The following is a 24,379-nucleotide window of genomic DNA, read 5'->3' as shown; positions in this document are numbered from 1 at the left end:
AAGTCTTTAATAACATTAAAATTTTTAAGATTTGAACCAGTAATCTCTAGAAATCAAATTTCAAATCTAACCAATTAAATTTTTTTAATTTTATTAATAGTTCATAAGAGAGATGCATATCTCATTGGTCTTGCATGTGAGATCTACATCTTAATTAGTGAGGCATGTAAGACATGCACGACTTAACAAATTTAACTATTTTTATAAATAAATTTTAAGTTATGTTATTTTAAATAAAAAAAATTTATTACCATACTAATTAAAAAAGATAATAATAAAAACCTCAAATTCAAGCCAATAAAGTTTACCACTATACTAATTAAAAAATTAAAGAAGATAATAAAAAACCCTAAATCCAAGCCAACAAGCTTTACTATTTTTTTTTCTTTTCAAATGGCTAATTCTCCTCGGACCCAAATTTGTAGAATAAGATTAATTCTTTTTAGATGGTATTATTTCCACCCTAATTATTATAGTTTTACTCAATTATTTATCATAGAGATTAAAATATTTTTATTTAATGTTTTTTTCTACTTTATTAATTAAAATCTTAAAACTATAAAAAGTCTAAAACAAATCTTCTTTATATTCTTAGAAAACAATATCTATAACTACATATAAATTAATGAACTTTGTGTTAAAACATTTAATTATGTCTTCAACATGCTAAAATTACAAGGATTGATAATCTTTTTTATATGATAATAAGAAATTTTAATTAAGAAATAAACAAAGACTTCAATATAATTTGTAAAAAAAAACAGGTTATTCTCGTTTTTTTTAATCATAGAATTATCTATATATATCATATAAAACCTTAAATAATATAAACTAAACTTATTAAATCACTCATAATATATATAGTATCTTAAATGTATTTTATTTTAACTATTAAAACTCTAAAAAACTGAAAATAGGCCAACAAAAAATAACGAAAATCTATAAAGTTATTAAATTAGATCTTTAGTTTATACATGTGTATATATACACACACACCTGGTCATGGTCTTACATTATTTTTGATTCATTTGTATTAAAGAATTCATAAAACTTTTATTTATCCCTATATTTTAAATGTTTACGCACACATATAATTAAAATCTGAAAATAATTAATAAAATTATATTAAAATTCAATGAATTATTAAATTGAGAAATTTAATTAAAATAATTTTGACTTGCATGAAAAATTAAAATAATTTTGCATTTTATCACCAGCTATAGGTATCCCTAGAGTTGGTGATAAATGATTTCATGTTCTAAATATTTTTATAACGATATTATAGATAGCCAAGTGGTCAGCTATTTATCATATAAAATTGGAGAATATTAGAAGCCCTAAACTATTTTTTCTTCTCTTTGTTTCTTTTTTGAGTGTTCTTTTCTTTCTTTCTTTCTTGGGTGAATTCCATGTTGCAGTTTTTCTTTGTAAATGTGCAGGTACTGCTTACCACTGATCAATGGAAAAATATTGCTGATGGTCTTACAGGCTCGTAACGCTGCAATAGCTAACAGCTACTTTGGTGGAACTGCGATAGTCTCTAATCCACTTACCTCAGGCGCCGACGGGAAGCCCCATCATGCAGGTTTTGACCATTTCCACGGGTATAGCCATTTTTCAGCCCCAGATGCTTCTTGCACTCCCTCCCTCACACGTTAAGAGGATCGACTACTGATCTCAGAAATGGATCTAAACCTCTGCAGGCAGCTCAGAGAGGGATTTCGAATGACTGCACGGTACGAGCTGCAGGCAGACATGCTTGCCCGTTACTTGAAGCCAGACTTCGATAGGCCCAAGTCATCTCCGATCCCCTGTTACACAAGTCTCTGTAATGTCAGGTGTTGATCATACTTCCAATTGCAGAAATACAAGTTGTAGCTCCATGGTATCTTAAATGATAATCTGAAATGAGTTCATACTCGTAGCGCACGTGTGTTCATGTTTGTAAATATCCGAGCATCGTTCATCTGTTGATGCACTAGGTTTGAATGACAATAAAGAACATTGAATGAAACGTTTGTGACTCTATGTGAAGGATCAGCTTGAATGTCGATCTGGGATTACTCATAAATGGCTGTGAATGGACAATCAAACGAGTTGCAATAATAATAAAATGGTTAACTTGATGGTTGCAGTTGCTTTCAACACTAATGTATAGTCCGATTCCAAAATGAACAGTCTTCATTGATATTGGTTCAGCTTGTAATCAAGGCCACCTGTTAACGTAGATACAAATTATATCCTAGTTATAAAAGCATGCATGAAAGCTTATATTTAAAAACTTCAAGGTTTAAATACTGCATAATTTTAAGGAGGCTAATGCTGGTTAGCAAATTATTTCCTTATTAGAAATTTAATTAATAAAAATTATTAAATTATTCAGATTCACCATCAAAGTTGGTTTTTATCTTGTAATATGATTTTATTGGATTTCTTTTTTCTTGTTTAGTATAGCTTTTTCGGTTTTTAAACCCTAATTTTTAATAAATAAATAAAACACTAAATGTATAGTTATAAAACTTTGTTTGATGTATATGAAAGTTAAGTAATTGATTATTTAGGAAAAATGATGAAGTCTGTAAGTCGGGTATCCATGGTTCTTCATAGATCAATGTCCTTTATGTATAGATTCGGTTAACAATCCATTCAAAGAAGTTGGTTTTCTATTCTAAAATAATTTTCAGATGGCATATCCTTCTTTTTTATCTAACGTCATATTCCATACTATGAGTGATTAATTTTGATTTTGTTTAGTTTTTATATATAAAAAAAATAAAATAAAATTTTTTAAAAAATCAAAATCAAATTGAAATCAATTTAAACCAATCAATTTTGATTTAGTTTGAATTTTTAGAACAAAATTAGTTTAAATTGGTTTAGTTCAGTTTTGACTTAATTTTTTCAGGTTTGGTTTTTAGTTTTGGTTTAGTTTTTTTTTATTTGGATTTAGTTTGATTTTTTCAATTTCAAATTTATAAAAGCAAAACTAAATTAAATCAGTTAGTTTTTTTAAAATTTTAATTAATTTAATTGAGGTTTTTTACTATTTAATTTTTTTAATTTTTTTTAATTTAATTATTTTTTCAGTTTTTTCCTTACCCCTGCCGCACCATCTAAGTCCTAAACAGCGGATTCATTGTAGTAAGCTCTCTCTTAATTTGATTTATATATATAAAAAAAAACTTATATCGTAGAAATCAAAGCCATTTATTATAAAAGACAACTTTTTAAAGTGTTTTGTCCTTTGAATTTATGGATTCTGTCCTTTGAATTTATGGCGAGACTGAGAGGGCTCCTCATGCTCTTCTCTTGGTTTTTACTACAAAATAATATCTGGATGTAATTTCCTAGTATAATGGACGCAGTGGTTTAGTATTTTTTTTTCTAAATGTTAAAAATATATTAAGAATTTAAAAAATATTTTAAAAGTTTTAGATACAGTAATCATGTAAAATCTATATGTCTACACTTAAATCTCATAAATATAATAAACTCAAGGCTATTGAATCTAAAAATCATGTCACATTTATAATGCTTTGCTAGATTCAATTAATTTGGTTTTGACATAGATGTTAAATTTAAAATACTTGTGTGTGGCAAAAACGTTAAAAGTAAGTTATTTTTTTTTTCTTAAAGCTAAAATTGTTATTACATTGGACATGAAAATTAAAAAAACTTGAAATACTTTTTTACGACGGTCTATTATTTTTTAATCTCGAGAGCAAATTTTTTTTTTTAACTATTATGAATATTATGAAAAGCCGAAAAAGCTCTTAATCAATGATTCTATTTTTTGTTGATTTCAGGGATAAAAAAAGTATTTTGACTGTGTGAGAAATTAAAAAAGATGTATATACTCTCAAATAATTTTATAATAACCATTGAGTAAGATGAAAAGACTCAAATACTCATAAACTGAAAATTTAAATTTAAGCCACTAAAAGATGAAAGGAAAAGGTCTCGCGGTCATGCTAGACCCAAGCAAACAACAAACAATAAGAGAATAATTATGTATTTTAATAATCGATTACTTATGGCAATCCAACAATGATATGACTATACGCGTCGCACCATATAGAAAAAAACACGATTGCACATTTATTTTGATGGCAGATGACTAGATTTGATCTTCGTGAAGTGTTTCACATGTCTTCTTAACAATATAAATGTCACCCACTCGATGTGACATGTGAAACACGTGCCAACAACTTTTCAATTAAAAACTATAATATGAAAATACTAAAATGCCTCATAGTTCTTTTAATTATATAATATAACCATGTAAATCTCATTATCACAATTCACAATAAATTTTATTATTGATATCCATAATAATCTATATTTATACCTTAAAATTCTCACACTGTTTAACTTTCTTTATAATGTTACCAACCTTCGTAAGCTTAATTAGCGATTTGATTTATTCGCAGTGATTAAGAAATGTAATAACTTGACATAGATGTCGTTACACGACGTCAAGCGATGACTCCACTTCTTTTTTTTATTTGTTTAACAAAAAGAATAAGTTTTTTTTGATTGGGGGGGATAAAGATTTTTATTGGAGTCGCCACCTAGTAATTTGAGGGAACTAGAAATCCAAAATTCAATACTGGTCTCAGAGATTCAGGTACTGGATTAGTTATGATTAAGGGGAGGTAGACATCATCCTTAAAACATCCTTTCAAAGAAAGGTTACCCTTACTTATATGTTTTTCATTTGATTTAAATGCTATTATATTTTGAGCTTATTTGCAAATTTTTTAAGATGGTTAACGTCGGTCCCTAAAAATAGGAGACACATTAAAAATGACATCAGTCCCTAAAACTAGGAGACTTTGTCTAAAATGTCGACATTTATCCCTAAAAAGGAGAGTTGCATCTGATTTACCAAAAGAAATAATAATGAACATAATCCATAATTGGTATTTAAATTTTTGACATCGGTCCTTTTCTGTAAATAAAAGAGACGTGTCGACAAATAATATTTATTTTATAAAATAAAAATTATTTTGATAGCGTTAAGAAATTGATATATCCATACTTGAGAATCGGGTTTTGAACCTACGAATGGTGACATGATAAAATGGGTGTAGGACCCGTATTGTTATTTATTTTAATTTTTTTTTTGTTTTTTTTACATGCAAAAAAAATTACAAGTATTTATATATAAAAATATAAAAAATACCATAAAAAATTATAAAAAATTGCCTGAGTGCCAATGTATGGTAAAAGACTGAAATATCCCCGGATTTCTCTAAAATTTATGAAAATACCACTGGCGGCATGTGTGGCTCACGCGCGGCTACTGTTGGAGGCGGCGAAATTTTTTGGCGAGTTTCCGGCCAACAGATGGTTGATTTTGGTAGATTTAAGGGCGAGGATTCTAATGGTGGTGGTCTCGACGGACGTTCATGGCTAATGCGGCAGAATCGTTGACTTGAAGCTCCGGTTGGCCGATTTTTTCGCGGCCTTTTCCCGGCCAGATTCAGCGGTGAAAATGAGTAAAACGGTCGAGGTTTTGCTTCAGAGGGGACGATGCACCTTTCTGTGGTGTTTTCTGGCTTAAAACGGTCGAAAATGGAAGATCCGATGAGAGAGAGAATCGCTGGCGAGAGGTGAGAGAGACTCTGAGATTTGCTACGGTGTGAACGCGAGTATAGTGCACCGGTGCTTCTGAAGGTTGTGAACCGTTGGATTGCGGATGAATGGATCATGCGGCTGTGATTGGCTTGATCTGTAAGTTGATCGGACGGTCCGGATGCGCTGAGCTATGATCTGGTGTGTCGCGGTGTACCGAGTGTTGGGTATACCTGATGACATGGCGCAACAGGATCAAAGGGAAGATTATTTTAAAGGCTGAGATGAATTTGAGTTTTAATTTGGTGTGGTAAAGCCTATTGTATCCTAAAAAATCAAAGGTCCAGATTTAAATACTATTAGATCTAACGGTTAGGATATTTTTGGTATTTTTCAAATTATTTTTTTTAAAAATCAATATCTTACTCTCATGAAGAAAAAGTAGAAAATAAGTAAATAGTGTAAAATAGTAACACAAAATAGTAAGTAAATAGTAAGCGCTCGAAATTGGATTTCTCTTCTTTTCTTTGTTTTTTTTTTCTTTTCTTTCTCTCGGTTGACTTGGTTTCATTAGCTATTTATATCCAAATGATAGGGGACAAGGAATTACGAATTGTGTAAAATTTTCAATGTACAGTTGCATCGCCTACCATCGGCAAAAATCCTCCGCCTACTGTGATAAAATTGTATTATTTTTTTTGTTTTATTATATATATAATAATATTTATTTATAGGGGTAAAATTAAAAACTCAAATTAGTATTATAAAAAGCTTTTCAACAGCTAAAAATCAATTTTAATTACCAAAAAAATCTTTATACGGGTATCAACTCGGTGGACCAGGTTTTTTTGACAAAAAATAACAGTTTTGACCAAAAATAGCCTGAAACTCATTTTTTATCTCGGTTGAGATGGTGGGACTCGTATTGACCCGGTGGACTCGGTTTTGACCGAAAATGATGGTTTTGACCCAAAACGGCTCGAAACTGAAACTCATTTTTCATCGTGGTTGACATGGTGGGACCCGTATTGACCCGGTGGACTCGGTTTTGACCGAAAATGATGGTTTTGACCCAAAACGGCTCGAAACTTATTTTTCATCGTGGTTGACATGGTGGGACCCGTATTGACCCGGTGGACTCGGTTTTGACCGAAAATTTTCGTCGTGTCAAGTTTTTGGCGCCGTTGCCGGGGAGGTAAGTTCTTGTATAAATTATAGTAGTTATTTTATTTTCTCTTTTCACTTTTCTAGTATATAACTTTGTTTCTTTTTTCTTGTTTCTTCTTCTTTTATTTTCTTTTTCCTTTTATTCCATTCCTACACGTGCATAAGAGTGTGGTCACATACATTAAGTGGTAGACTTTGCAGAAAATATGGTAGAAGAAGATAATCAATCATTTTATAATGAGAATAATGAGAATAATCGTGCTAGAACACTTAGAGACCACATGAATCCCACAAGAACAAGTGCACCATCATGCATAGTTTTTTCTCCCGATGCATCTCATTTTAATTTTAAGCCAGGCATTATTCAACTTTTACCTTCTTTTCATGGCTTAGAATTGGAAAATCCATACTTGCATTTAAGGGAATTTGAGGAGGTTTGTAACATATATAATGATTCAAATTGTAGCATGAACATCATCAGATTAAAGCTTTTTCCTTTTTCATTAAAAGATAAAGCTAAAACATGGCTACAAAATTTGAGACCAGGATCCATTCGTGCTTGGGATGAAATGCAACAACAGTTTTTAAAGAAGTTTTTTCCATCTCATAGAACAAACTCTTTCAAAAGACAAATCACCACTTTCACTCAAAAACCAGGAGAAACATTTTACCAATGTTGGGATAGGTATTGAGACTTGCTTAGTACTTGCCCTCATCATGGTTTTGAAACATGGGGATTAGTTTCACATTTTTATGAAGGGTTAACACCTAGAGATAGGCAAATGGTTGAATTGATGTGCAATGAAACTTTTGAAGATAAAGACCCTGATGAAGCAATGGAGTACTTAGACTTGTTAGCTGAAAATGCTCAAAATTGGGACACCATGGGTACTTATGAGGCACCGAGTAAAACTCAACCTCATACATCTAGTGGAGGTATGTACAACCTTAGAGAAGATCATAACCTCCAAGCTAAGTTTGCATCTTTAGCTAGAAAAGTCGAGGCACTAGAATTGAAAAAGAGTGGTCAATTTAAATTTATTGAAAACATTGCATGTCAAATATATGAAACAAATGAACACTCAACCAGTAACTGTCCAACCTTGCCTTCTTTTAAAGAATGTCTCTATAAACAAGCCCATGCTTTAAATAGTTTCGAAAGGCTCAATCGTAACCCATATTTGCAAACATACAATCTTGGTTGGAGAAATCACCAAAATTTCAGTTGGAAGAGTGACAATGTACAAACTTCACAACCACAGTTTCAAGCACACCATAATTTCTAAAATTATCATGGATATGAACCTTCTTATGCTCCACCTCCTATAAGAAATTTTGAGGAAACTTTGTATGCATTCATTGAAAAGCAAGAGACAATCAACACTCAACTTGCTCAAAGCATAACAGATTTTAAAGATACTCTTGCAAAATTCACATCTGCTCTCAATTTTTAAGAGGAAGGTAAGTTTCCATCTCAACCACAACAAAATCCCAAGGGGCAATACAATGTAAATGCAAGTAGTTTTGGAAGTCAACACATGGATCAAGTCAAATCAGTCATCACTCTTCGCAGTGGTAAGGTTATTAAAAAACCCACTCTTTAACCTTGTGAGAAAGATGATGAGTCAACCTCTAAGGGTAAGGAAGGGGTTGAATCTGAATATTGTAAGGAAAAGATTGATTCCTTGCCAGCACTTCCATTTCCTCATGCCATGACCAATCAGGAAGAAATCGATGATGAAAAAGGCTCCGAAAATGTTAATGCGGATCTTTTATCAAAAGTGACAACAGATTCGACACCCGACATCACACCAATCAATTATTACTTTCCTGATGAATCTCTACTTTCTCTTAATTCAATGCCTTGGTTTGCTAAAAATATCAATTTTCTTGCTTCAGGATTTTTGCTAGCTCACTGGAGTACCGAAGACAAAAGAAAATTTTTGAGCAACGTGCAAAATTTTTATTGGGATGACCCTTACTTATTCAATTATCGTCCCGATCAAATATTTCAAAGATGCTTTCCCGATAATGAGGTAAGTAATTTCATTAAATTTTGTTACTCTAAGGCACATGGGGATCATTTCTCGTCAAAAAAGAGAACTGTAGAAATCTTACAAAGTGGATTTTACTGGCTCACCATATTCAAGGAGTCACATGCATTCCGCAAAAACTGTAAAATTGTCAAAAGGTGGGATTTATTTCAAAACACAGAGAGTCTTTAGATAATCTTTTATTGACTCTTAAGTCTCATCATAGTCGAGATAAGTATCATGCAATTCATGACTTATGAACCCATTTTCATAAAGAACATGCTTGACATAGTCTTGGGAATCTGACTAAAAAAGACCCTGTTTGCTAGTTTTTAAGAAAACTAGATGGGAAGCCTATCCCTGACCCATAGAGGGCGTTTAAGCCGTTCTTAGACGTAAAACTGAGGGAAGATGTGAGCCACAATCACAACCACCTATACATATGTTTTTTTTTTTTAAAAAGAAATAAATAAAGAGAGAGAAAGTGTGTGTGTGAGACTCCAGCTGGCCTACATATAGGTGGTATGATTAGCTTTTTAATTTCTCATCTATAAAATCCCCTCTTCTTTCCTATCATTTCTACTCAACCCATCATTCAAGAAAAATAGAAGTGTGTAGAAATGGCAAGTTCCTTAAGTCATCAAATAAAAAGTATTTGTGTTTTCGGTGGATCTAGTCCTAGGAAAGAAAAGGAGTTTTTAGAATCAGCAAATCATCTTGGTCAGGTGCTAGCTGAGAGAAAGATTCATTTAGTGTATGGGGGAGGTAGTCTTAGGTTAATGGGAGGTGTGTCAATAGCTGCATTTTTAGGAGGTAGTCAAGTTTTGGGGGTCGTCCCCGAAGCTTTAGCACAAGGGGACATCATTGGAAAAACAATTGGAGAGGAACTTCAGGTCTCCACAATGTCAGCTCGAATGAATACAATGTTTAACCATGTTGATGCCTTCATTGTTTTACCAGGTGGTCTAGGCACATTGGAAGAGATCTTTCATATTTCCTTTTGGGCCCAACTGCACATTCACCATAAACCCATAGGTTTGTTAAATGTTAATGATTATTATGATAAGTTGTTGTCTTTTCTTGATCATGCTGTGAAACAGGAATTTCTAATATCTTCTGCATGATAAATCATAATCTCTGCTGCTACTGCTGAACAATTGATTGACTAACTACAATCTTTCATTCCTGTAATTGATCCTTCCATGAGTTGCATAAATTGGTCACCTAAGGAAAGCTATAAAAAACTTAGATTGGATTTGAGCCTTCATTTGTGAATCTTTGTGTCTTTTGGTTTTATTATTGTGTTTTGTTGTTACTTATATTTGTTTCAGTGTGTTTTAGGTTTGTTAGTGTTCGTTATTTCAGGTGATATCTTCTATACTCTATCTTTCTACCTTTAAACATTGAGGACAATGTCTCATTTTGGTTGGGGGGAGAGGGTAGTAGTTGATAAAAAAAAATTATTTTTCATTTCATAAAGCATGTGCATAATTGTTGTTACTAGGATGGTAGAGTAAATGAGCTCTTTTGTTAAAGTGACTCTTGAGACGCATCTTAGTAACCATTCTTAACAAGGTCTATTATAATACTTCTTGAAATATTCAGGTTTACAAACTCTCGCATTGTTATCACTCAATTCTGCTCATATACTTATTTCACATGTATTCTTAAACCTTAATTTACACACACTTTAACATATGATTGTGGGTTGCATATTGGATTATTACATTATTTATGTTCTTTTGTTAAAGGTAACAACTAAGGGAAAGGGATTGTATATAATTAAAAAATAATAATAAATAAAAAGAAAAAAAAATGATAATAATAAAAATATAGATAAGTTTGGTTTTGTAGCCTCCCTAACCTAAGCAATTAAGCCCGAAGGGGTGTTTTAACACCTAATACCCTAAAGTCAACTGACTTGGGAGCTATTGGCCCAACGCTTGTTACATGGGTTGAGGAGAAAAGCTTAAGGAAATCAAACATTGCACTATCTACATATCAGTATCTGCGACCTGAGTTACTAAGCTCGTAGGGGTGTCTTAACACCTAATACCCTAAGACCAACTGGTCTGGGAGTCATTAGCCGAAAGCTCGTTACATGGGTTATAGACGTATGGTGTTTTTAAATTATATGTATATATATTAAAAGAAGAACAAGAAGAAGAAAAAAATAATAATAATCTCAACCCAAGGGAGTTAACCTTAAATATTAGAACAAAAATTTTATTTTCTTGCAAGAAAAGCCCCATAATTATGTGTTGATACATTGAGCACAAAAGAAAGGTATAAGAATATCTTGTTAAGAGGTACTAAGTAGATATATAAATTTAATGAGAGTTTGTTTATCTGGATAGATTAATAGAAGTTGAATGATGAATACCTTGCTTTGTGGAATTTACAAATTGTTTTTCTATTTTAACGCTTTAATTACTAGGGACTAGTAATAAGATGGTTGGGGGGGTGTGATTAGTACTTAAAAGTGTATTTTTATCATGGTTTTATATCATCATTTTGCACTTGAAGTATTAATAACTCCTCAACTAAAGCATGTTTTATAATAATATATCTAATAATATAAGATACCTTTAATTTGTGGTAAATGTTCATTTTAAATGCAGGCCTATCACATAAATGAAAGGATTGATTGATGACTTTAAGAACTTAAATTTCTATCACATAAATGAAAGGATTGATTGATGACTTGAAGAACTTAAATTGCAAGGGCAAACAGATGACCAAAATTAGAAAAGAGATGTCGGTGCAATTGAAACCGGAACACTGTTTGGTAATTGGGTCATATCTGGAGCTATAGATCTTAAATTTAGGTCTACTTTATATGGATAGAAAGGTAAGACATAGGCCTACAACTTTCATATGGAGCCCAAGATCTAAAAAGGTCATTTTCAAGTCCAAATTATTGCAACAACAAAGAAGCCCGAAGTTGTCCTCCAGCCCGAGCACTGTTCAGTTTTTTGGCCATATCTGGAGTTCTAGAAGTCCAAATGAGCTGAATGTTTTACACAAGAAAGTTGAGACAATTTCCTACAACTTTCATGTTTTCGAGTGGCTCCAATTTTGACGTTAGCAATGACATTTTGGGCAGACAAGAGAAGATAAGGATTGTCACCAAGTCAAGAGTTGGCTACCCACTCATTAATTAGTCATCAAATCAATAGTTCCCAATTTTGACCTATAAAAGGAGGCATTTGCCATGTATTTAGGCATCTTGGTTTCCAGATCAAGATCATGCTCTTGCTTTCTCTCTTTGTATTTTTTGTAATGTTTATGCTTTGCTTTCATTAATATCAAGTTTATGTCTTTCATTTCATTTCATTTACTTAGCTAACTTTTATCTTATTTATGTTCATATTTTGTTTATTTATTTTTCTTTCTTTCATTATGTCTAGCTAAGTTTATTATGTCAAGGTGACAAGGTTACACTAATGGTGTAAGAATAAGTATAGTGTAAACTTAATATGGACTTTAATGTTTGATACTAACACGTTTTGTATTTCTTATTTTGTTCACTCTTTAATACTTTGCTTGTTAAATAACTAATCTTGATTTATGTTGTATAACACTTGGTACAACAAATGCTTGGCACTTTCATAGCCCATACTGTATGGTATAACCGACACCTGAGCTATGGAAGGAACTTGATTTGTTGTTAACATAAGTTATAATCATGAACCCCGGACGAAATTTACACATATTAGCATTAATTGAATAAGATGACTAATGTAATCATGTTAACAATCTATAATCTGATTGGAACCTCTTTTGTGTGTGGTTTCCAATTGACTAATAAGAGTTAATACTATACTTGTTTGACATACCATTAGTGGATCCTCTAACCTTGACATTTATTATTATCGTTGTTAAATCTTTACGTTAATATTCCATCTCAAAGTTCTCATCTTCTTCTTCTTTTTCTTTATTATTGTTGTTGTTGTTATTATTATTATTATTATTATTATTATTATTATTATTATTACTACTACTACTATTATTACTACTACTACTACTAGTATTATTAGTATTATTATTGCTACTACTATTTTTTTGTTGTTATTGTTACTATTGTTGTTGTTTATAATTGTTGTTTATAATTTGTACAATTAACCTCCCTGTGGTTCGACCCCGGTCTTGCCGGGTTATTTATTATTTCGACACTCTTGCACTTGGGAGAAGACATCAATCTTTTCGTCGTGTCAAGAATACCTGCATTTTAAATGAGCATTTACCATAAATTAAAGGTATCTTATACTATTAGACTTGTTATTATAAAATATACTCTAGTTAAGGAGTTATTGATACTGCAAGTGCAAAATGATGATATAAAACCTTGATAAAAATGCACTTTTAAGTACTAATTATTTAGCCAAGTTTATTATGTCAAGGTAAAAAGGTTACACTAATGGTGTAAGAATAAATATAATATAAACTCAATATGAACTTTAATGTTTGATACTAACATGTTTTATATTTATTATCTTTCTCACTCTTTAATACCTTGCTTGTTAAATAAATAATCTAGATTTATGTTGTATAACACTTAGTACAACAAATACTTCGCACTTTCATATCTCATACTGTAAGGTATAACCGACACCTGAGCTATGAAAGGAACTTGATTTGTTGTTGACATAAGTTATAATCATGAATGTCTGACGAGATTTACAAGTATTACCTTTAATTGAATAAGATGACTAACGTAATCATGTTAACAATTTATAATCTAATTGGAACCTACTTTGTGTGTGGTTTCCAATTGAGTAATAAGAGTTTATACTATACTTGTTTGATGTACCATTAGTGGAACCTCTAACTTTGACATTTATTGTTATCATTGTTTAATTCTTATGTTCATCTTCTGTCTCAAAGTTTTCATCAACTTCTTCTTTTATTGTTGTTGTTGTTGTTGTTGTTGTTGTTATGACTACCACTATTATTATTATTATTATTATTAGTATTACTACTACTACTACTACTACTACTACTACTATTATTATTATTGTTACTGAAAACCTGAAACACACTTAAACAAATATAAAAAACAACAAAACATAATAATAAAAGCAAAAGATACAAAGATTCATAAATAAAGACTCAAATCTAATTTAAGCTTTTTACAGCTTTCCTTAGATGACCAATTTACACAACTCATGAAAGGATTAAATATAGGAATGAAATATTGTAGTTGGTGAATCAATTGTTCAACAGTAGCAGCAGAGATTATGATTTGTTATGTAGAAGATGTTAGAAATTTCTATTCCACAACATGATCAAGAAAAGACAAAAACTTATCATAATAACCATTAACATTTAACAAACCTATGAGTTTATGGTGAATGTGCAGTTGGGCCCAAGAGGAAATATGAAAGATCTCTTTTAATATGCCTAGACCACCTGGTAAGGCAATGAAGGCATCAACATGGTTAAACATTGCATTCATTCGAGTAGATATTGTGGAGACCTGTAGTTCCTCTCCAATTATTTTTCCAATGATGTCTCCTTGTGCTAAAGCTTTGGAGACGACTCCCAAAACTTGACTACCTCCTAAAAATACAGTTATTGACACACCTCCCATTAACCCAAGACTGTCTCTCTCATACACTAAATGAATCTTTCTCTCAGCTAGCACCTGACCAAGATGATTTGCTGATTCTAAAAGCTCCTTTTCTTTCCCAGGACTAGATCCACCGAAAACACAAAGATTTCTTATATGATGACCTGAGGAACTTGTCTTTTCTACACACTTCTATATTAGTTAAATGTATGGGTTGAGTAGAAATGAAAGGAAGGAAGAGAGGATTTTATAGATGAGAAATTAAAAAGGCAATCATACCACCTATATATAGGCCAGTTGGAGTCTCTCTCTCTCTCTCTCTATTTATTTATTTATTTATTTTTGAAAAAAAACATGTATGTACAGGTAGTTATGATTGTGGTTCATATCTTCCATTAGTTTTACGTCTAAAAATGGCTTAAACGCCCTCTATAAGTCAGGGATAGGCTTCCTATCCAGTTTTCTTAAAAACTGGCAAACATGGTCTTTTTTAGTCAGATTCCTAAGACGATGTCATGCATGTTCTTTATGGAATAGTGGCTATAAATCATGAATTGCACAATGCACATCTCTACTAGGATCCATCTCAAGAGTCAATAGAAAATTATCTAAAGACCCCTTACTCAGGCCATCCTTAATGAATAATCTTTTATCTTCACAGTTTACAGATATCATTCCTAAAGAATGACATTGTGCATTGCAAGTCCACCTGGCACATCAATGGTAGACTTTTAGTCGTTTTGCATGACTGTTCTTTGCAAAAATGCTTTTACCTATTCCAAGCATATGTGAAATGAAATAATTGGAAGACTCGCCTAATAATCGGACCTTAACTTCAATTAACCAGCGAATCTTTTCAGGAATTCCATGGTTCATTAACAACATCATTCTTGCACATTGACACGATGAAAAAATTGATGTCTTCTCCCAAGTGCAGGAGTGTCGAAGTAATAAATAACCCAACAAGACCGAGGTCGAACCACAGGGAGGTTAATTGTACAAATTATAAACAACAATTATAAACAACAACAATAGTAATAAGAACAATAGTAATAACAACAACAATAACAATAACAACAACAACAACAATAATAATAGTAATAATAATAATAATAATAATAATAATTCACCTTGACATAATTAACTTAGCTAGACATAATGAAAGAAAGCAAAATAGATAAACAAAATAAGAACATAAAAGTTAACTAAGTAAAGGAAAGGAAATGAAAGGCATAAACTTAATATTAATGAAAACAAAGCATAAAAAATACAAAGAGAGAAAGGAAGAGCATGATCTTGATCTGGAGACCAAGATGCCTAAATGCATGGCAAATGTCTCCTTTTATAGGCCAAAATTGGGAACTATTGATTTGATGACTAATTGATAAGTGGGTGGCCAACTTTTGACTTGGTGACAATCTTTATCTTCTCTTGTCTGCCCAAAACGTCATTGATAACGTCAAAATTGGAGCCAGTTGCAAACATGAAAGTTGTAGGCAATTGTCTCAGCTTTCTTGTGTAAAAACTTCAGCTCATTTGGACTTCTAGAACTCCAGATATGGCCAAAATACCGAACAGTGCTCGGGCTGGAAGACAGATTCGGGCTTCTTTGTTGTTGCTACTATTTGGACTTGATAATGGCCTTTTTAGATCTTGGGCTCCATATGAAAGTTGTAGGCCTATGTCTTACCTTTCCATCCATATAAATTGGACCTAAATCTGAGATCTGTAGCTCCAGATATGACCCAATTACCGAACAGTGTTCCGGTTTGGATTGCACCGACATCTCTTTTCTAAGTTTGGCCATCTCTTTATCCTTTCAATTTTAGTTCTTAAATTCATCAATCAATCCTTTCATTTGTGTGATAGGCCTGCATTTAAAATGAACATTTACCACAAATTAAAGGTATCTTATATTATTAGATATATTATTATAAAACATGGTTTAGCTTAGATTATTAGATATGTTATTATAAAACATGCTTTAATTAAGGAGTTATTGATACTTCAAGTGCAAAATGATGATATAAAACCTTGATAAAAATGCACTTTTAAGTATTAATCACACACCTAGCTTGATAAATTTTTGTAATCGCATTTTGAGGCAAAACGGGAAAATACTTTTTTAATTTTTCAAGAGTGGTGTCCATTTTTTAAGATGAGAAGTGGAAAAAAAGATGCAAAGAGAAGAGAAGGAACAAAGAATTAAACAAATATATACACAGATATCAGTTATCATGGGAAACTAAAAGAAGCTACTTAAGAGTCACAGAGTACAATTATCCGCTATTTAACCGAGGTGAGAGAGACTAGCAAACCAAAAGTCAAAAAAACAAAACACAAAAACAATGTGAGAAAAATAAAATAATCAACATTTATCTATAGGATCATTCAAACTATTGGATTCATTTTCACTAGGAAAATTATCAAAGTAAGCTTTCAAATGATACCCATTTATCTTAAAAATATTGTCATTCTTTGGATTCTTGATATCAAAGACCCCATAAGGATACACATGTTTTTTAATAAATAGACTGCTCCATCTTGATCCTAGCTCTCTAGGGAATAAATGGAGTTGACAATTATAAAACAAAACTTTTTGACCAGTATCAACTTTTTAACAATTTTCACAAGTTTTGCATAATGCATGCGTGTCCTTGAACATGGTGGGCCAATAAAATCCATTTTGAAAAAATTTTATAGTTGTCTTTTTTAACGAGAAATGACTCTCACATGCTTTAGAATGTCAAAGTTTAATGACATTACTTACCTCGTTGTCAAGAATGCATCTTTAAAATATTTGATCAAGATAATATTTGAATAAATTAGAGTCATCATAATAAAAGTTTTACACATCGCTCAAAAATTGTTTGTACTCTAATGAGTTGGAAAAAATCTTGAAGCAAGAAAATTGAGATTTTTATCATACCAAGGCATTGGACTAAGAGAAAGTAAGGATTCATAAGGAAAGTAATCATTGATTGGTGTGATGTCAAATGTTGAATCTGTTGTCACTTTTGACAAAAGATCCGCATCAACATTTTCGATGCATTTTTCATCCGTGATTTCTTCCTAAGAATAAATCATTTACAAATCTTCAGATTCATCCAACTCATTTTTACTTAAAGTAGATTCTAGTTGATCATAAACTAATTCCTCAGTATGATCTACTTCTTATAATTCATTATCATCTCCAGGTTGCTTGCAAATGCTGAAAATATTCATCTCCAATGTCATGTTTCCAAATGATAACTTCATCACTCTATTCCTACAATTAATCAATGCATTAGAAGTTGCAAGAAATGGACGTCCTAAAATAACAGGAAATGAATTGTATGCTTCAATAGGTTGTTTATACAAGACAATAAAATCCATATAATAAATGAATTTATCGACTTGTACCAACACATCCTCGACTATTCCTTTAGGTACTTTTACAGATCTATCGATAAGTAAAAGAATTACAGAAGTTGGTTTTAACTCACCTAGAATGAGACTTTGAAATACTGAATATGGAAGTAAATTCATAGTGGCTCCAAGATCAAGTAAGGCTCTTTCAATTTTATGTTCTCCAATAAAGCAAGAAATTGTAGGATAACCAGGGTCTTTATATTTCAAAGCATTATTGTTCTGAAGAATGACACTTACTTGTTCGGCTAAAAAAGCTTTCTTTTTCACATTCAGTTTTCTCTTCACAGTGCATGGATCATTTAAAAATTTAGCATAAGAAGGAACCTGTTTAATAGCATCCAGCAAAGGTATATTGATCTTTACCTGTTTGAAAGTTTCAGAGATTTTAGAGTTGTGATTGACTTTTCTTTGTTTGGTCATGGCATAAGGAAATGGAAGTACTAGTGGGGAATCAATTTTTTCTTTGTAATTTTCAAATTCAACCCCTTATTTACCCTCAGAGATTGACTCATCACCTTTCTCACATGATTTAAGAGTGGGTTTTTCAATAACCTTACCACTACGAAGAGTAGTGACTGATTTGACTTGATCCATGTATTGACTTCTAGAACTATTTGCATTTGCATTGTATTGGCCCTTGGAATTTTATTGTGGTTGAGATGGAAACTTACCTTTCTCTTAAACACTAAGAGCAGATGCCAATTTTTCAAGAATAGAAACTGAAAGCAATTGTTAATTTTGCAAGAGTATCTTTAAAATCTGTCATGTTTTGAGCAAGTTGAGTATTGATTGTCTCTTGCTTTTCAATGAATAAATGCAATGTTTTCTCAAGATTTCTTTTAGGAGATGGAGCATAAGTAGGTGCATATCCATGAGAATTTTGTACATTGTTATTATCACTCTTCCAACTGAAATTTGGATGATTTCTCCAACCAGGGTTATATGTTTACGAGTATGGATTTTGGGTAGGCCTTTAGAAACTGTTTAAAGCATGAGCTTGTTCATGGAGACATTCCTTAAAAGAAGACAACGTTGGACGGTCATTGGTTGAGTGTTCATTTGTTTCACATATTTGACACACAATGTTTTCAACAGATTTTAATTGACCACGCTTTTTCAATTCTAGTGACTCCACTTTTCTAGCTAAAGATGCAAACTTGGCTTGGAGGTCATGATCTTCCCTAAGATTGTACATACCTCTACTAGATGTATGAGATTAAGTTTTACTCGGTGTCTCATAAGTACCCATGGTGTCCTAATTTTGAGCATTTTCAGCTAACAAGTCTAAGTACTCCATTGCTTAATTATGGTCTTTATCTTTAAAAATTTCATTGCACATCAATTCAACCATTTGCCTATCTCTAGGTGTTAACCCTTCATAAAAATATAGAACCAATCTCCATGTTTCAAAACCATGATGAAGGCAAGTATTAAGCAAATCTCGATACCTATCCCAACATTGGTAAAATGTTTCTCTTGGTTTTTAAGTGAAAATAGTGATTTGTCTTTTGAAAGAGTTTGTTCTGTGAGATGGGAAAATTTTTTTTAAAAACTATTATTGTATTTCATTCCAAGAAGTAGTGATTTGTCTTTTGAAAGAGTTTGTTCTGTGAGATGGGAAAAACTTTTTTAAAAACTATTCTTGTATTTCATTCCAAGCACCAATGGATCTAGGTCTCAAATTTTATAGTCATGTTTTAGCTTTATCTTTTAATGAAAAATAAAAAAGCTTTAATATGATAGTGTTCATGCTACAATTTAAGTTATTATAGGTGTTGCAGACCTCCTTAAATTCTATTAAATGTAGGTATGGATTTTTCAAATCTAAGCCATGAAAAGAAGGTAAAAATTGAATAATGTCTAGCTAAAAATTTAAATGAGATGCATCATGATTAGTACTTAAAAGTGCATTTTTATCAAGGTTTTATATCAATAAGCCATTTGACAAGTCATTAAGCTTCTAGATAATGAAATCATTTATCCTATTTCTGACAGCAAATGGGTAAGTCCTACCCAAGTTGTACCCAATAAGTCTGGAGTCACTGTAATAACAAATGAAAACAATGAGTTAATTCCCACTAGAACTATTACTGGTTGGCGCATGTGCATTGACTATAGGAAACTTAATTCAATGACTAGAAAAGATCATTTTCCTTTACCATTCATGGATCAAATCCTAGAAAGAGTTGCAGGTCATGAATTTTATTGTTTCCTAGATGGCTATTCGGGTTACAACCAAATTGAAATTACATTGGAAGATCAAGAGAAGACTACTTTCACATGTCCATTTGGTACTTTTGCATATCGAAGGATGCCTTTTGGATTATATAATGCACCAGCCACATTTCAAAGATGCATGCTTAGTATATTTAGTGATATGGTTGAATATTTTCTTGAGATTTTCATGGATGATTTTTCTGTTTTTGGCGATTCATTTGATAATTGTTTGACTAACTTAGAAAAGGTTTTGACCAGGTGTGAAGAGAAAAATCTTGTGCTGAATTGGGAAAAATGTCATTTTATGCTAACAAACAGCATTGTACTTGGTCACATTGTTTCATCAAAAGGAATTGAGGTTGACAAATCTAAAATCGAGTTAATTGCAAACTTGCCAACACCAAAATCTCTTAAAGATGTTAGATCATTTCTAGGACATGCTGGTTTTTATAGAAGGTTCATCAAAGATTTTAGTGTAATATCTAAGCCTTTAAGTAACCTTCTAACAAAGGATACTATTTTTGAATGGACTGAACATTGTGAAGAAGCCTTTGTTAAACTTAAAATCTTGCTTACTTGTGCTCCTATCATTCAACCTCCTGATTGGTCATTACCTTTTGAAATAATGTGTGATGCTAGTGATTATGTCGTAGGTGCTGTTTTGGGACAAAGAAAAGCTAAGAAACCTTATGTAATTTACTATGCAAGTAAAACTTTAAATAGTGCTCAAATGAATTATACTACCACTGAAAAAGAATTACTTACAGTAGTATTTGCATGTGAAAAATTCAGGTCTTATCTTGTTGGCTCACCTGTTGTTGTTTTTAGTGATCATGCAGCATTGAAATATCTTCTTTCTAAGAAAAATTCTAAGGCTAGATTGGTGCGGTGGATTTTGTTACTTCAAGAATTTGATATCACAATCAAAGATAAGAAAGGCAGCGAAAATGTTGCCGCAAATCATTTGTCAAGATTGACAACAGATTCGAAAATTGACATCACACCAATCGATGACTACTTTCCTGATGAATCTTTACTTTCTGTCTCTACAATGCCTTGGTTTGCTAATATTGTCAATTTTCTTGTTTCAGGACAATTGCTAACTCATTGGAGTACCCAAGATAAAAGAAAGTTCTTGAATGAAGTGAAGAACTTTTATTGGGATGATCCTTATTTATTCAAATATTGTCCTGATCAAATATTTGGAAGAAGCATTCCTAACAATGAGGTAAGTAGTGTCATTAAATTTTGTCATTCTAAGGCATGTGGGAGCCATTTCTCATCAAGAAAGACAACTGCAAAAATCTTACAAAGTAGATTTTATTGGCCCACCATGTTCAAAGACTCACATGCATTCTGCAAGTCTTGTGAAAATTGTCAAAAGTTGGGATCTATTTCGAAACGTCACATGATGCCTTTAAATCTTATTATTGTCATTGAGATCTTTGACTGCTGGGGTATAGATTTCATGGGTCCATTCCCTTCATCATTTGGTTTCTTATACATATTAGTCGCAGTAGATTATGTTTCAAAATGGGTAGAGGCAATTCCAAGTCGAAACAATGATCACAAAACAGTGATAAAGTTTTTGAAAGAAAATATTTTGAGTCGATTTGGAGTCCCTCGAACCATAATAAGTGATGGTGGAACACATTTCTGCAACAAGCCATTTGAGTCTTTAATGAAGAAATATGGAATCACACACAAAGTTGTCACCCCTTATCGTCTGAAAATTTGACAATTTTTCAGTTAAACATGACTCTATTGAATTGGGTGATCTTGAATATAAAGATTAATTTTGTTTTTTGAGTGATTTTTGCTAGTTTCTCTCACCCCGATCAAATGGCGGATAACGGTACTCCGTGACTTAAGTCGGTTCTTTTAGTTTCCCATAATAACTGATATCTGTGTATATATTTGTGTAATTCTTTGAATCTCTCTTCCAATTTTCATTTGAAAATGGACACTAATCTTGAAAAATTAAAAAAGTATTTTCCCGCTTTGCCTCAGAATGCGATTACAAAAATTTACCGTGCTAGATGTGCAAGATTGAGATTGTTAATGAATCATGGAATTCCTGAAGATATTCGCTGGTTGATTGAAGCAAAGGTCCAATTAACAGGTGAGTCCTCTAACTCCTTCATTTCACACATGCTTGGAATAGGTAAAAGCACTTTTGCAAAGAAACGTCGGTGCAAAACGACTGAAAGTCTGCCATCGATGTGCTAGATGGACTTGTAATACACAATGTTATTTTTTAGGAATGGTATCTATAAACCGTGAACATAAAATACAATTCATTAAGGATGGCCTAAGTAAGGAGTCTTTAGATAATCTTCTATTGACTCTTGAGACGCATCCTAGTGGAGATGTGCATTGTGTAATTCATAATTTATGGTCACTATTTCATAAAGAACATGATCGACTTAGTCTTGGGAATCTGACTAAAAAAGACCTTGTTTGCCAGTTTTTAAGAAAACTGGATGGGAAGCCTATCCCCAACCCATAAAGGGCGTTTAAGCCATTCTTGGATGTAAAACCAAGGGAAGATGTGAGCCACAATCACAACTATCTGTACATACACATATTTTTTCAAAAGTAAACAAATAAATAAATAGAGAGAGAGAGAGAGAGAGAGAGAGAGTGAGACTCTAGCTGGCCTACATATAGGTGGTATGATTGCCTTTCTAATTTCTCATCTATAAAATCCTCTCTTCCTTCCTTTCATTTCTACTCAACCCATACATTCAACAAATACAGAAGTGTGTAGAAAACGCAAGTTCCTCACGTCATCATATAAGAAATATTTGTGTTTTCGGTGGATCTAGTCCTAGGAGGTAGTCAAGTTTTGGGGGTCATCCCCGAAGCTTTAGCACAAGGGGACATCATTGGAAAAACAATTGGAGAGAAACTTCAGGTCTCCACAATATTAGCTCGAATGAATACAATGTTTAACCATGTTGATGCCTTCATTGCTTCACCAGGTGGTCTAGGCACATTGGAAGAGATCTTTCATATTTCCTCTTGGGCCCAACTGCACATTCACCATAAACCCATAGGTTTGTTAAATGTTAATGGTTATTATGATAAGTTGTTATCTTTTCTTGATCATGTTGTGGAACAGGAATTTCTAATATCTTCTGCACGACAAATTATAATCTCTGTTGCTACTGCTGAACAATTGATTGACCAACTACAATCTTTTATTCCTGTAATTGATCCTTCCATGAGTTGCATAAATTGGTCAACTAAGGAAAGCCGTAAAAAGCTTAGATTGGATTTGAGCCTTCATTTGTGAATCTTTGTGTCTTTTGGTTTTATTATTGTGTTTTGTTGTTACTTATATTTGTTTCACTGTGTTTCAGGTTTGTCAATGTTTGTTATTTCAGGTGATATCTTCTATACTGTATCTTTCTACCTTTAAACATTGAGGACAATGTCTCGTTTTAGTTGGGGGGAGAGGGTAGTGGCTAAAAAAAAAACTGTGTTTTCTATTTCATAAAGCATGTGCAAAATTGTTGTTACTATGATGGCAGAGTAAGGAGAACTTTTATGACTCTTGAGACGCATCTTAGTAACCATTCTTAACAAGGTCTATTATAATACTTCATGAAATATTCTGATTTACAAACTCTCACATTGTTATCACTTAATTTTTCTCATATACTTATTTAACATGTATTCTTAAACCTTAATTTACACACACACACTTTAACATATGATTGTGGGTTGCATATTGGATTATTACATTATTTATGTTCTTTTGTTAAAGGTAACAACTAAAGGAAAGGGATTGTATATAATTAAAAAAAAAAGGAAAAAAAAGAAAAAAAATGATAATAATAAAAATATAGATAAGTTTGGTTTCGTAGCTTTCCTAACCTAAGCAATTAAGCCCGAATGGGTGTTTTAACACCTAATACCCTAAAGTCAACTGACTTGGGAGTTATTGGCCCAACGCTTGTTACATGGGTTAAGGAGAAAAGCTTAAGGGAATCAAACATTACACTATCTACATATCAGTATCTGCGACCCGAATTACTAAGCTCGTAAGGGTGTCTTAACACCTAATGCCCTAAGACCAACTGGTCTAGGAGTCATTAGCCGAAAGCTCGTTACATGGGTTAAAGATGCATGGTGTTTTTAAATTATATGTATATATATTTAAAAGAAAAAAAGAAAAAAAAGACAAAAATAATAATTCAAACCCAAGGAAGTTAACCTTAAACATTAGAACAAAAAATTTGTTTTCTTCCAATAAAAGCCCTATAATTATGTGTTGATTTATTGAGCACAAAAGAATGGTTTATGAATATCTTGTTAAAAGGTATTGAGCAGGTATATAAATTTAACGAGAGTTTGTTTATCTGGATAGATTAATGGAAGTTAAATGAGGAATACC

This window comes from Populus euphratica, unplaced genomic scaffold (assembly GCF_000495115.2).
Source record: "Populus euphratica unplaced genomic scaffold, PopEup_1.0 scaffold80.1, whole genome shotgun sequence".
Lineage (NCBI taxonomy): Eukaryota > Viridiplantae > Streptophyta > Magnoliopsida > Malpighiales > Salicaceae > Populus > Populus euphratica.
Note: the sequence above shows the minus strand (reverse complement) of the source record.